The sequence below is a fragment of the Malaya genurostris genome, chromosome 2 (assembly GCF_030247185.1).
Source record: "Malaya genurostris strain Urasoe2022 chromosome 2, Malgen_1.1, whole genome shotgun sequence".
NCBI lineage: Eukaryota > Metazoa > Arthropoda > Insecta > Diptera > Culicidae > Malaya > Malaya genurostris.
In genome coordinates this window covers 111,648,963-111,661,839 of record NC_080571.1, presented here as the reverse complement: position 1 = coordinate 111,661,839, position 12,877 = coordinate 111,648,963, and the positions used below count along the sequence as shown (strand labels likewise).

Sequence of the window (12,877 nt, the reverse complement as noted above, 5' to 3'; positions counted from 1 at the left end):
AAAGGATATCTTTTTTTGAGACCAGTAAAACGGTATCGACTCGAGCATTGGAAACTATTCCACAAAATTCAACAAGAGTTCCAAATTCATCCGACTTCTGGTTCCGGAATGACAGAAGGACTAGTGTAAAAGTTTGAATTTCTTATTACTTACTCACTATCCTTAGACAAAACGTGGCCGATTTTCACAATCTTAGGTCTTATGATCCCATACATAACTTTAGAATTCCATCCGGATACGACATTCCGCACCGGATTTACAGGGTGCAAAGTGTTGGAAGCCAAATAAAGCGACGAAGCAAAAGAAGGAAAAATCATTTTGTAGTGAATACGTCTTACTCTACTATGGAGTGCCTTTTCAAAATTTACCCTGTACAAGAATGAGCAGATGGCGGCTTTCAATTTGTGGATATTTGTATTGTTTGTGGCTCGCTATACAATTTGAATTTTAAAGACGGTTTTGACATTTATTTAAAATTATACCATATACATTTATTGATGCCTTCCTCATATTACTTATATTTCCAAAAATATCACTAGAAGATTCTGCGAAGAATTTTTTTTTTCAATTTTGAATAAAAGAAGAAACTTTCTTTGGGTATAAACCAACAGAACTTTTTCAATTTGTAAACATTTATGTCAAGTTAATAAAAATGTTTCTTTATTTTGCATCGTCACACTAAATGATTAAACACACTTTACCCTATAGTTCTGGTGCCGGAAGTCGGACTAGGATGAAATTAAACAGCAATCCATGAGACATTAGGAACTTTTATTTGAGTCTGTTTGTGAAAATCGATCAAATCATCTCTGAGAAAATTAAGTGAGTCGCGTTAAAACTTTTTTATCACTATTTCTGGTACTTCTAGAACCGGGAACTTGGAACCAGTATAGCCAAAATCGGTTCGTTTAGTACTTAAGTAACTAATATTGCCTACAAATTGAATCAGTTTTAAGGTAAATCTAGAAGAATTTTACCCTTCTTTGCATCGTCGCTCTAAATGACGGTGTGAATTTCAATAGCAACCAATGGGACATTTAGGGAAATTTACATCTTTTCACCTGAAAAATCTAATTTTTAAAGTGGCAACCCTGCACGCTATATGAAAATGAGCAAAGCACGCTGCGAACGGAGCAAAGTCCCACGTACCCAGAGCCGGTGAAACATGTTAAGCCCAGGTGGGTAATTTTTAATACCAAGGGAGAACGACCCACTATTTTGAAATATTATTTAGTCGATTTTTTATAATAATATTTTGTTTCGTTATAGCGTTGAAGCGTTTTCGATATTTTGTTGTAAAACAAAATTGCGCATTTAAGGGTTAAATACAATATCAAACTACAAAATTTCTGCCAATATTTGTTTGGAATATTAAGTCAGCAGTCTTTTAGGTTCCGTATAAACTTATTTGTGTTTGCAAATTTTCGAAATTATTTCTTTGAGAATGGTGAAAGATGTCTCGCATGAATCGAAAGCAATGTCTTGGCATTACATTCCTTCTGTGGAATTTGGCTTTTCTGTTTCAACAGACTTCGCAGCCGATTCTTAGCATACAGAAACATTTCATGGCTAGTACTACGATCCTACTGAAACTATGGATCATTCCAGGTCGGGGCTCGAACATATGACAACTGGTTTATAAGACCAGCGCCGTATGGATTGAACCGCAAACCCGGGCAAATCGAACGGCGCACAAAACAAAACCAGCCGCTGATGTCCATAGCACATTGTTAAAAAAGTCCCGGAACCGACTGAGATGACGTTTGTAATGTCAAACTATCATCACCGTTCAGAAGACAAGTGTTTTCACGTCAATCGCACCACAAACACTAAATTTACCGACATATAAGTGAAGTTACTTTTTGATTTACGAAAACTTAAAAATAACGAATTCCGTTTATTGATAAAAAATTGCTTCCTATGAGGAAAAACCGGGCAAGTCCAGCAATGGTTTAAGAAGTGTTACCCGCACTCAGATTAATAACAAAGATTTGTGGTATTCTGATTTTAACGTGACCAAATTGAGCAGTCATCCGGAAAAAATGTGAGCAAGTTTTGATAATCGTGATGGATGAACACAAAATCAAAGTCCGACTGAACTGGAAGTGCTTTTACGATCGTATGCGAAAATCTGGGCATGAAAAAAATCTTTTCCAAATTAGTGCCTCGTTCGCTCTCAATCTATCAAAAGTAACAACGTATCAACAATCCAGAGAGCTGGTCGGCACTGTTTAGTCGCAATAAAAAGGATTTCTTGCGTTGGTATGAAACAGTGGACGAAACATCGATCTATCTTTATTCTCCGGAGTTGTTTCAACATTTAGACGGGGAAAACGCAACATGTAGCTGCAACAAGTATGGCGTCAGTTTTTAGATGCTCGAGGTATAATTAACGTCGACTATCTTGGAAAGGAAGTACCAACAAGAGTTTTTAGTTATTAATACGTTTGAAGTATGGAATCGTAGAAAACGGCCAAGCAGAAAGCAATTATTTTTAACCCAACTTTAACCACCGTGCCACAAGTCAATGAAAATAATGGCCAAATTGAACGTATTGGGCACCGATCTGTTTCTTCACCCACCATATTCTCAATAACCTAGCCCCCAGCGACTACTTGTCATTTGATGATCTGAGAGAGTCATCGACGCAACTGAAGCCTATTTTAAGGCCAATGACAAATCATTTTATAAGTATGATATAAAAAATTTAGATAATAAATAAAGAAATTTTGCTCAAGAAATGTTGTTTTCTTAGTTAGTTCCTGGACTTTTTGGACGATGTGAAAGCAACCTCTCTACGGCAGTATCGAACCGCACAGAGTGCAAGTCGATTCGACTCTGAATTTTGTTTTCTGTGAGTAATTTTCTCAAATGCGAACGCACTCATCGAAGAGTAGAAATCATATGGAAACCGGGAACTTATGTATACGACACCGTCATATCAATTAGAGGAATGACAATGGTTTGAAAAACAGGGAGAATTAGACATTGTTCGTGGTTGAGTTGTAGATGTTCAAAACTTAACCACTGTCTATATGGTTTTACTTCTATATTTTGAATTTGTACCCCGGTATAGAAAACAAAGACGCAATCCTACGTCAAAAGATTTTGAGTGATTTCATTTAAGTGAAGATAAAGAATGGAAAGGTGAGATGTGACAAGGTTGATTTTAGCAAGCAGAAATCTTTTACTAACTTAACTTTCGCAAGAGGAGTTGAACTTAAGCATCTCATCAATGCAAATCACTCGAGTCTCTGGTAGGCCGGAAAGTATCGATAAAGGTCTTTTACCATTTACTATCCGAACCGACAAAAGAATAGTTATCAGAAGTTGTTCACTTTCTACTTGCTAGTTATTCTCGTACACAATTAATTCTTCACTATCTCTAATAATGAAAAAGTATAAATAGCATGATGGGTTTCCATCAAGTAGCGGTGAGTGCAGCGCTACTGAATACCGCTTACAACCTAGGCTGAACAGCCAGCACGCTGTAACTCTGGGGCATAAGCAATAGTTCGAACAAACCTTTCTCTCTGATGTTCAACTAGCTGTATAGAGATTGAGAAAAATATCCATACAGTGAAGAACTCAATGTGTATAAGAATGCTGCCACAAGTAGAAACTGACAACTTCTGGTAACTTTTCTTTTACTGGTTCGTATAGTAAATGGTAAAAGACCTTTTTCGGTACTTTCTCGGCATATACTTTTTTCTCAGTTACAATAAAACTATTTTTATTGTTATAAATGATACTAATATTACTATTATTTTTCGTTAGAAATTTCAGGTGGGTAATTACCCACCTTTGGAATTTTCGGGTGGGTAGTACTACCCACCGTACCCACCTCTTTCACCGGCCCTGCACGTACCGTCGCGTACTAGTTTTGCATCGTCATTTTGAACGACGATTTGAATGTTTTGATACTCATCGCCGTATAATTTCGGAACCGGAAGTCGGATCAGCATGAAATTTCACAGTATATTTAAAGACAATTGGAGCTTTACTTTGAGCTATGATTCGTGGAAATCGGTTTAACCGTTGCTGAGAAATCGAGATGAGTTCCGTTTTTGGAGATTCACTCTTATCGGTGCGTTCGGAAGCGGAAACCGGAAACTAGTAGTCCCAAAGTAGTTTTATATGTTCACTAGCTAACAAGATCTGCCAACTAGATAAATTTAGCAGTAAGTTTTATGAAAATATTTACATCGTTTCGCCATCGTTTGTGAAAAAATACTCATAAAATTGAAAATTTTCACTAATCGCACTATAATACCGGAGCCGGAAGTCGGATCTGGATTAACTTTTCGGGGACTTTTTAACGAGTTTTAAGACCTTTTAGTTGCATCTTAGTTTGTGAAAATCGGTTAAAAAATTTCCGAGAAAATTGAGTGCGAATTTTTAATAAATTTACACATATTTCCTAGTAATTTCTGAACCGGAAGTCGGATCCAAATGAAACTCAAAAAAATTGCATGAGGCCAGAAGACCTTGCATTTGAATCTAAGTTTGTGAATATCGGTTCAGCCATCTCTGCGAAAATTGAGTGACATTATTTGTCACATACACACAGACATTTTGTGATCTCGACGAACTGAGTCGAATGGTATATGACACTCGTCCCTCCTGCCCTCGGTTCAAAAGCCGGTTTTTACAGCGATTGCATAGCCTTTCTATATGAGAAAGGCAAAAAAATACACAAAAATTGAGAAAATTTATGAAATCCTAATTCGAATCGATAGAACGATCAATGTTATTTAATGTTTGAAGCTAATTTCATGCAAATGTTTGCCGCGGCTTCGTTTTGGATGGCCCATGCGTGAGGTCAAATTTTGGCACACTCTCTCCAATATATCGGCTGGTATTTCAAGAATAATAGCTTCAATATTGGCTTCTAGTGCGTCAATCGTTGCCGGTTTATCCTTGTAGACATGAGCATGAGCCTTAACATGATCCCACAAGAAATAGTTCAAAGGCGTTAAATCACACAATCTTGGCAGCCAATTGACGGGCCCAAAACGTGAGATAAACTATTCATCGAAGGCGGCTCTCAATTTGGTCACTGTTTCGCGTGCTGTGTGGGAAGTGGCACCGTCTTGTTGAAACCACATAAAAGTGAAACTGCTCATAAATGAGCATGAATTTTGATAGTAAAATTTAATTATTTGTAAGCGTTATTCGTTCGTGAGACGATTCATGATTAAATTATAGACCAAACTGAACAAGTTTGACAATGACACAAGACAAACAGTGTTGCCAATAAGATACTAGAAAATCAATAATTAGATCTACATGCCGACACTAACCTGGTCGTTCGCCCATGTTTACTTAACACCCTCTCCACCAACCTTCATCTTCCATTTACCTATCCACTTTTCTCTTCTGTTTCTGGCCTTTTAAGAAGGAACACTGTTTCTGTCCTGTAATGTTTGGTGTCATCAACTAGTTATAGGGTTATAGGTTTAATTTAAATTTGTTTGAACTGTTAGTTTAAACTGTCAGTTTTAATTGTTAATTTTAATTGTTAGTTTTAATTGTTAGTTTTAATTGTTAGTGTTGAGCCTAATTGTATTTGTTGGATCATTGTTGATACAGAAGATGAGGAGGTTTCATGCCTGCTGCCAAATTTCATCTCCATTGGGCTTTTCCCTGCTCCCCAAAAATAAACAAAATTCAGTTGCAACAAATTTTGGTCATCAATTAATATAACCAAAAACCTACTAACCTACAAATTGAAATAGTTTTGTGTCACATTTAGAAGAATTTTTACGTGTTTTGCATCGTCGATTTGTAAATGATGGTAGAAATTTGAAAAACACTTTACCCAGCAATTTCGGAACCGAAAGCAGTGTATCAGTGCTAAAAACAGTTTTATTTAAACTGATATTGCCATCCAGCAGTTCAACTTAAACTAATAAGCAGAGGCAAAGTTTTCACTATTTATGTAACACGGTGCAAAATCTTTTCTGATGGCTGGAACAAAAACGAGTATGGACTGACTGGTCGCCGCAAAATGTGAACACAGCCTTGAAGAAGTTGTCCAAATATCCTTCGCTACATCTCAGATTGCACTATTCGCGTTTAAACTACCGTTATAAATGTCTAAATAAGACTCTCTACCATAACTACCAACAGCGGATCCAGATGAGTCTTAGAACGAACCCGAAAAGCTTCTGGAGTTACGTCAACGAACAACGTAAAGAAACGGGCTTTCCAACTCAAATGTCACTTGATGGAGTTCAAGCATCAACATCTCCTGAAATCTGTGATCTGTTTCGTAAGCATTTTAGCAGTGTTTTTTCGGACGAAATTTTAACTGATGATCAAATTCATGAAGCGACCGGTAACGTTCCTCTGCGTACTCCATACGGCTCTCATCAAATTATTACGACCACTGAAGTTAGCAAACCGTGCTCCAAGCTTAAGTCATCATTCAGTGCTGGGATCCCATCTATATTACTAAAAAAATGTTCAAATGGTATTTCGATTCCACTATCGATACTGTTTAATAGTTCTTTGAAAGCAGGACATTTTCCGGCCATATAGAAAAAATCATACATTTTTCCCGTCGTTAAGAAAGGCAGTAAAAAGGACATTTAGGGGTTAGCCAAATTTTGTGCTAGGGCACATAACCGTTTTTATTAGTTTAACGTTTCGTCTTTGACTCATCAGTGCAGAGCTGTTCAAATTGAACTGCTTAGTGCTAATCTGCCCTAACCTAACCTGCATCGGCCAGAAATAGTCGAAAACACGTTTTCGTTCGGCACGTCAGAAAAGACATTGTACTCCGTTGCAAAACAAAAAGTGTTCTGTAAGTAGCAGAAACTTTACGTCTGCTTAGCGGTTCAAATTGAACTGCCGAGTTTAGCACTAAGCAGTTCAATTTGAACTGCTCTGCACTGATGAGTTTTTTTTTTATTTATTTTTTTTTTATATCGTTTATTTATACCCGGTTTTAACCTAGTTGCGGTCGTTCACCGGGTATACGCACTGATGAGTCAAAGACGAAACGTAAAACTAATAAAGTAAAAACGAGATATCAAATTATCGTGGAATAGCGGCGTTATGCGCAGCATTCGAACTAATCGACTTGGACTTCATCACACATAATTGCTCAAACTATATATCTGAAAGTCAACACGGTTTTATGCCGAAACGATCTACTACTACAAATCTCGTATCTTACACTTCATTTATCATAAAATCCCTGCAAGCGCGACTGCAAGTAGATGCTATATATACTGATTTATCTGCTGCTTTCGACAAGATCAATCACCGGATCACAATTTCGGAATTGAGTAGACTTGGATTCAATGGACCTTTTCTTAATTGGCTGTGCTCATATTTAACCGATCGCGACATGTCAGTGAAAATAGGAGATTGCACTACGTCTCCATTTACGGTCAGTTCCGGAGTTCCTCAAGGCAGTCATCTTGGACCGTTCATATTTCTACTCTACCTAAACGATTTAAACATTTTGCTAAAATGCATGAAGTTATCGTATGCTGATGATTTCAAACTCTTTCACCTAATCAAAACCATCGAAGACGCCAGATTCTTGCAGCCACAACTGGACATTTTTACAAATTGGTGTAGAGTAATGACCGTTAATGCTTCAAAATGTTCTGTTATTTCATTCACTCGCAAACATTATATGGTTGAATTCGACTACACGATCTTACAAACTGTTCTTAGACGAGAATCGTGTATTGAAGACTTGGGAGTTATCTTGGATTCGAAAATGAATTACAAACAGCACATTGAATATACCATCAATAAAGCCTCGAAACTGTTAGGATTCGTCTTCCGTGTGACGAAAGACTTCAAAAACATATATTGAATTAAAGTATTATATTGTTCTTTGGTCTGTTCTACACTAGAATATGCTGCTGTGGTTTGGTCACCCTACTATCAAAACGACATTCAGCGCATAGAAAATATTCAACATAAATTTATTCGTTTTGCGCTTCGCCAACTACCATGGAGAGACCCCCTAAATCTTCCGAGTTACCAAGATCGCTGCAAGCTCATAGATCTCGATCTACTGTCCGTTCGCAGAAATGTGTTCAAGGCAGTTTTCATTGCTGATCTTCTCCAGTCACGAATTGATTGCTCGGAGCTGTTACGTTTGCTAGATTTTGATATTCGTCGTCGTTGTCTTCGAATTCATCCTTTCCTACGCATTCCTGCCGCCAGAACCAACTATGGCCACAACGAGTCATTTGTCAGTATGTGCCGAGTGTTCAATAGCTGTTCAAGTTAGTTCGACTTTCATCTAACTCGTGATACTATCAGGAAATTGTTTAGCCGAACAATATCTCTTCAGAGGTTTATCGTTTGTTCTAAGTACTTAGCTATGTAGTTATAATAGTTAATAATATGCAATATGTTATAATAGTTAATAATACGAAATGTATCATTTGGGTATTCTGTAATCTTTTGGTACAAAAGATGAGGAGGTTTTATGCCTACTGGAGACATAGTGTTAGATTGATAATAACTTATCTCCAGTGGGCTTTTCCCTGCTCCAGAAATAAAATAAAATAAAATTAAAGATAAAATAAATAGTATTAGATCCCCTTAAGTACAGAAAAGTTTCCACCGAGGAATTATTTGATGGTTGTTAATACGGATTCGTAACATAATATGGCCACCATGTGGAAATCGTATTTTATGCTAAACGACGTTCGAAGTTTAACTTGACATTCGTTCGTATACTATTAAGATAAGCATATGTTCAGAAAACTTACGCTCAAATATTAAAATACTCTGCTGCTGTAGTTGAATTACGAAACAATTCTTATCAAACCTCCATGACATTTCAAACAATGTGTTCTGAAATTGAAATTGAAAAATATACCGCTTCTTTGCTACTTGCTCCAGAACTATGCGCATCGCTGCTAACAACGTGAACGCAAGCGAACGAACAAAGAGTTATGCATCGCCGGGTACCGCCAGCGGTACTCTGTTTGGCTAGAGTAAATATTCATGATATTGGAAAACCAGGAAGGCGGATACTGAAGTAAGAAAAATTCCTGACACTTTTTCTATTTCGTGTATCATTTTATTTCTGCCCTTTGCCAGCGATAGCTCCGTTCCAACTCCTGCCAGCTTCTTGAGGCAACCGACATACCGAATATGGAAAACGTATTTTTTTTTTGGCTCCAGCATAGTGCGCGTCGTATGCATTTATGTCTCGCTTGACAAATGCGGGAATGTTTCATGTGCGATCGGTGTGATGCTAGATGAGAAATGTAGCAATTTTTTTTCGGCGAAATGAAATACAGAATGAGTAGAATTTGCATTATTCAGAATTGTTGTTTTTGATGACGGCAAAGCGATTTGACGTTGAGGCAAATGAAGGAAAATGCTATATGTCAATCATTCAGAATTCATGCTTTTCACATTCATATATTCATTTATTTATAAATTAACTTTATGATCAAATTACGAGCTCAATATCGAATCAAATTAACACGGTACTACCAGCTCTGGTGTTGCAAACTTATAACACGTTATAACCTTGATGCTGTTCACCACCTGGATTGCATTTGGTCATTCAGAGATTTTGGTTACGAATAAACGTTTTGTGTGAAAGGCTCATCATCATTTTGTCGATTGTTTTTTTTTCATATAGTCTCCGAGTAATCAGTTTTTACAGCCAATATGTTTATTTGATAGGGTAAATCCGGGTGAGATCAGTGTTGATGATTGCCGAAAATTTGACAGAAGCTGCTATATTGCTATCTATATTGTATACAACATTTTCAATCCGGTAGAAGATGCTACAAGAACTCGAGTCTCTCAATGCATGAACCGTGAGAGAATTTTGCTACATTTCTTCGCTCCACTTCATACTCCGAGTATTTCATGGCCCTTAGAAATTTTACAATCTGATAATGATCGTTGCTGTGTGGAATTTCCCAAGAAAGAATCGCAAGTTGACAATTATCGCAGAAAATCGAATCGATGATTCAACTTGATGATTCTCATAATAGGTTGCAATATTTCAAAACCCTTGTGTGGAGCATTCACAGACATTTTCATAGACACAACTTATACAAAGGTTATATGCACATAGTTAGAATAAGCGACAATAGTAAAATGATTCTATCGCAATTATCAACTGCCTGTATAGAATCGGATCGCGAAACGAGAATAAGCGACCGTTTGTTGCTTTAGAGAGGATCCCCACAGCATCGTGCTAACCTTTGATTTTCAGAAATTTAATCGAGAGAAATTCGCTCTCGTACTGGTGTCGATTCTATGTTAAATGAGCCATGCCGGGTTTTTGTTGTTGCGATGATATCCGTATCTCTTTGATGGCACTGATTCAATCGTTGAAGAGTTGCCAGTGAGCGTTCTTTGATACGATAAAAGCCATCCTTGGGTGAAATGTCGTATATCAATTCGATGTATTGGCCCACTGAGTGTGTGTTTCGTCACGCAAAAGTAAACGTGAGTAATAGCTGCTCTTTTCTGTCAGCCAAAAATGTATTATTATTAACTATTTACTCTCGATCATGTTATGGAAGCCGTCGAATTTTCAACGTTTTTTATGAAAATGGTTTTTCCCGGTGTTGTGCTAATTCTAACGAATTCACACGATTATTGCATTGTGTAAAGCTTCTACAAAATTGGTTTGTTATGTTGGTAAGAATTGACGTTTCGAGTGAAAAATTAAAGATGTGTGGCGTCTATACCCTAAAATCGGTATACTGCTCATGTTTGCAAATTAGTCCCATGTTGATTCAAACTTTATTTACGAATTTAGTAATTTTTGTGCTACAAAACGCTAAATGCTTTGATTGCTGTCTAATAGTGCAAAGATGTTATAAATGCCGGGCGTATCCAGTATCCACAAAGTGCCGCACGATGTTCGTTTTCGACGCGGCTGGGTTTCATTGCTTGAACGCGCACACTTCTGAACGGAGTTGCTTCACTGTTTTTGGGATCACGGTTAGAGTTCCAAGTTTACAATTTCTTCCATTAAAGAATACTAGAATAGAATTTTGAAACATATTTTTTACCTCTTCCAATTTTCGCACCACCCCGGATTTTTAGTGATAAATAATTTTGTTTTTATATGTTAAAATGGTATGTTTTCATATTTTTGAAAAATGTAGACGACCACAATATTCGATATTTTCTAAAAAATAAATAACAGTCGATCATGCGTCCCCATCAAGCTCTGTGTGAAGGAAACGCATGGTGCTTTGTTCTAGTAGTTTACGCAAATCAAGCGCAGGACTTAGAAATCAAGTAACAAAAAGGAGAAAATGAGTTTCAACGATCATACTACGGGTACAATCTAGAAAGCTACAAAGCAAGAACTTACTGGTATGTGGTTCATATATGAATGGTAGTAATATATGAACGTCGCGAGTATCAAACATATAAAAATATAAACATCGGTTACGGCAGTCAAGAACTAGAGCTAGTGTCAGTTTTTTACGTGTTGCTGATGGATGTAATGAAAGAATAATGAAAGAATGAAAATTTCGTTACAGTTTTGAAAGTGACTGTACATTATTCGATAATTCGATAGTGTTTCATGAAATTGTCAAATCGGTTTGCACTGAGGGGTCTCGTAAAGACTGTCCCAGAAAATATGGGCGCACTTTGATTTCGCTGTAAATAATTCACAAGTGTTAGATATTCAAATTTTATTCGAAATACTGATAATATTAGACTACAACAACAGAATATTATTCTCATCATTTGCTACTTAGCCATTGTAGACTAGCTGGCGCACCTTCTTGCGAACGTTCCTCATTAAATTCCGTACAGACTTTTTGGCGACAGGTTCTTTTTCGAACTGTTGAATGATTTCGACAGCCGAGACATGTTTCCTAAGATGTGCTTTCGTTAATGCCCAAAACTCTTCAACTGGTCGAAGTTGTGGGCAATTTGGTGGATACATGTCTTTTGGGACGAAAGTGACATCTTTGGTAGTATACCATTCTACCGTTGATTTCGAGTAGTGGCAAGAGATCTGACCAGCAGACAACAGGATCCTTGTGGCTTCGAATCATGGGTAGAAGTCGTTTTTGTAAACATTCCTATTATATATTTCGCTGTTCATTGAAGCAGTGGTAATGAAGGGTTTCGAAATCTTACCGCAGCTACAAATTGCTTGCCAGACCATAGCTTTCTTACCAAATTTTTCGACTTCGATCGAGGTCTCGGACTGGTTTAACACTTGCCTTCTCGCACCGTATAATATTGTGGTCCCGGCAAGGATTTGTAATTGAGTTTCACGTAGGTTTCGTCGTCTATGATTATGCAGTTCAAATTTCCAGCAAGAATCGTATTGTACAGGCTTCGAAGCCTCGGCCCTTTCGATGCTTCTTGTATCGTACTACGTTTTGGTTGTTTCTGCTTCTTATAGGTTCGAAGATTCAAACGTTCTTTAGCACGAAGAACATTTGACTTCGAAGTGCCCACTTTTTTGGCCACATCCCGAACTGAAACTTCCTTCTTTTGCTCGAACGCCTGCAGTATACGTTTATCCAACTGAGGGTTTGCAGGACCTTTTTTTTGACCCGTTTGCGGTTTATCCTCGAAGGTTTAATCCTCACCGAACTTCCTGATTGCATTTCGCACGGCTTTTTCACTTACTCCTTCCATTTTTGCTATCTTTCTCAGTTACAGTCCGCGTTCTGTGCACCATTTGTACACAATTTTTCGACATTGTTCTGCTGAAAGTCCACGCATTTCGAAACAAACTAATGAAAACGAATAAACAACTGCACATATGGTTAGAGAAGAGTGTAAACAACAGGACGCAGCCATAAATATTGACAGATTCTGAACCATTGCGAAATGGCAGCGGTTTTTGGTTGCATCCATACTTTCTGGGACAGTCTTTACAACGCGG

General features: G+C 37.4%; 1 protein-coding gene across 1 annotated transcript in view; it reads left to right on the top strand.

Annotated features, from left to right (window-relative positions):
- Positions 1 to 12,877, top strand: part of LOC131432544 (acetylcholine receptor subunit alpha-like 1) — a 328,833-nt gene that overhangs the window by 175,439 nt on the left and 140,517 nt on the right. The gene's annotated exons all lie outside the window — the stretch shown is intronic.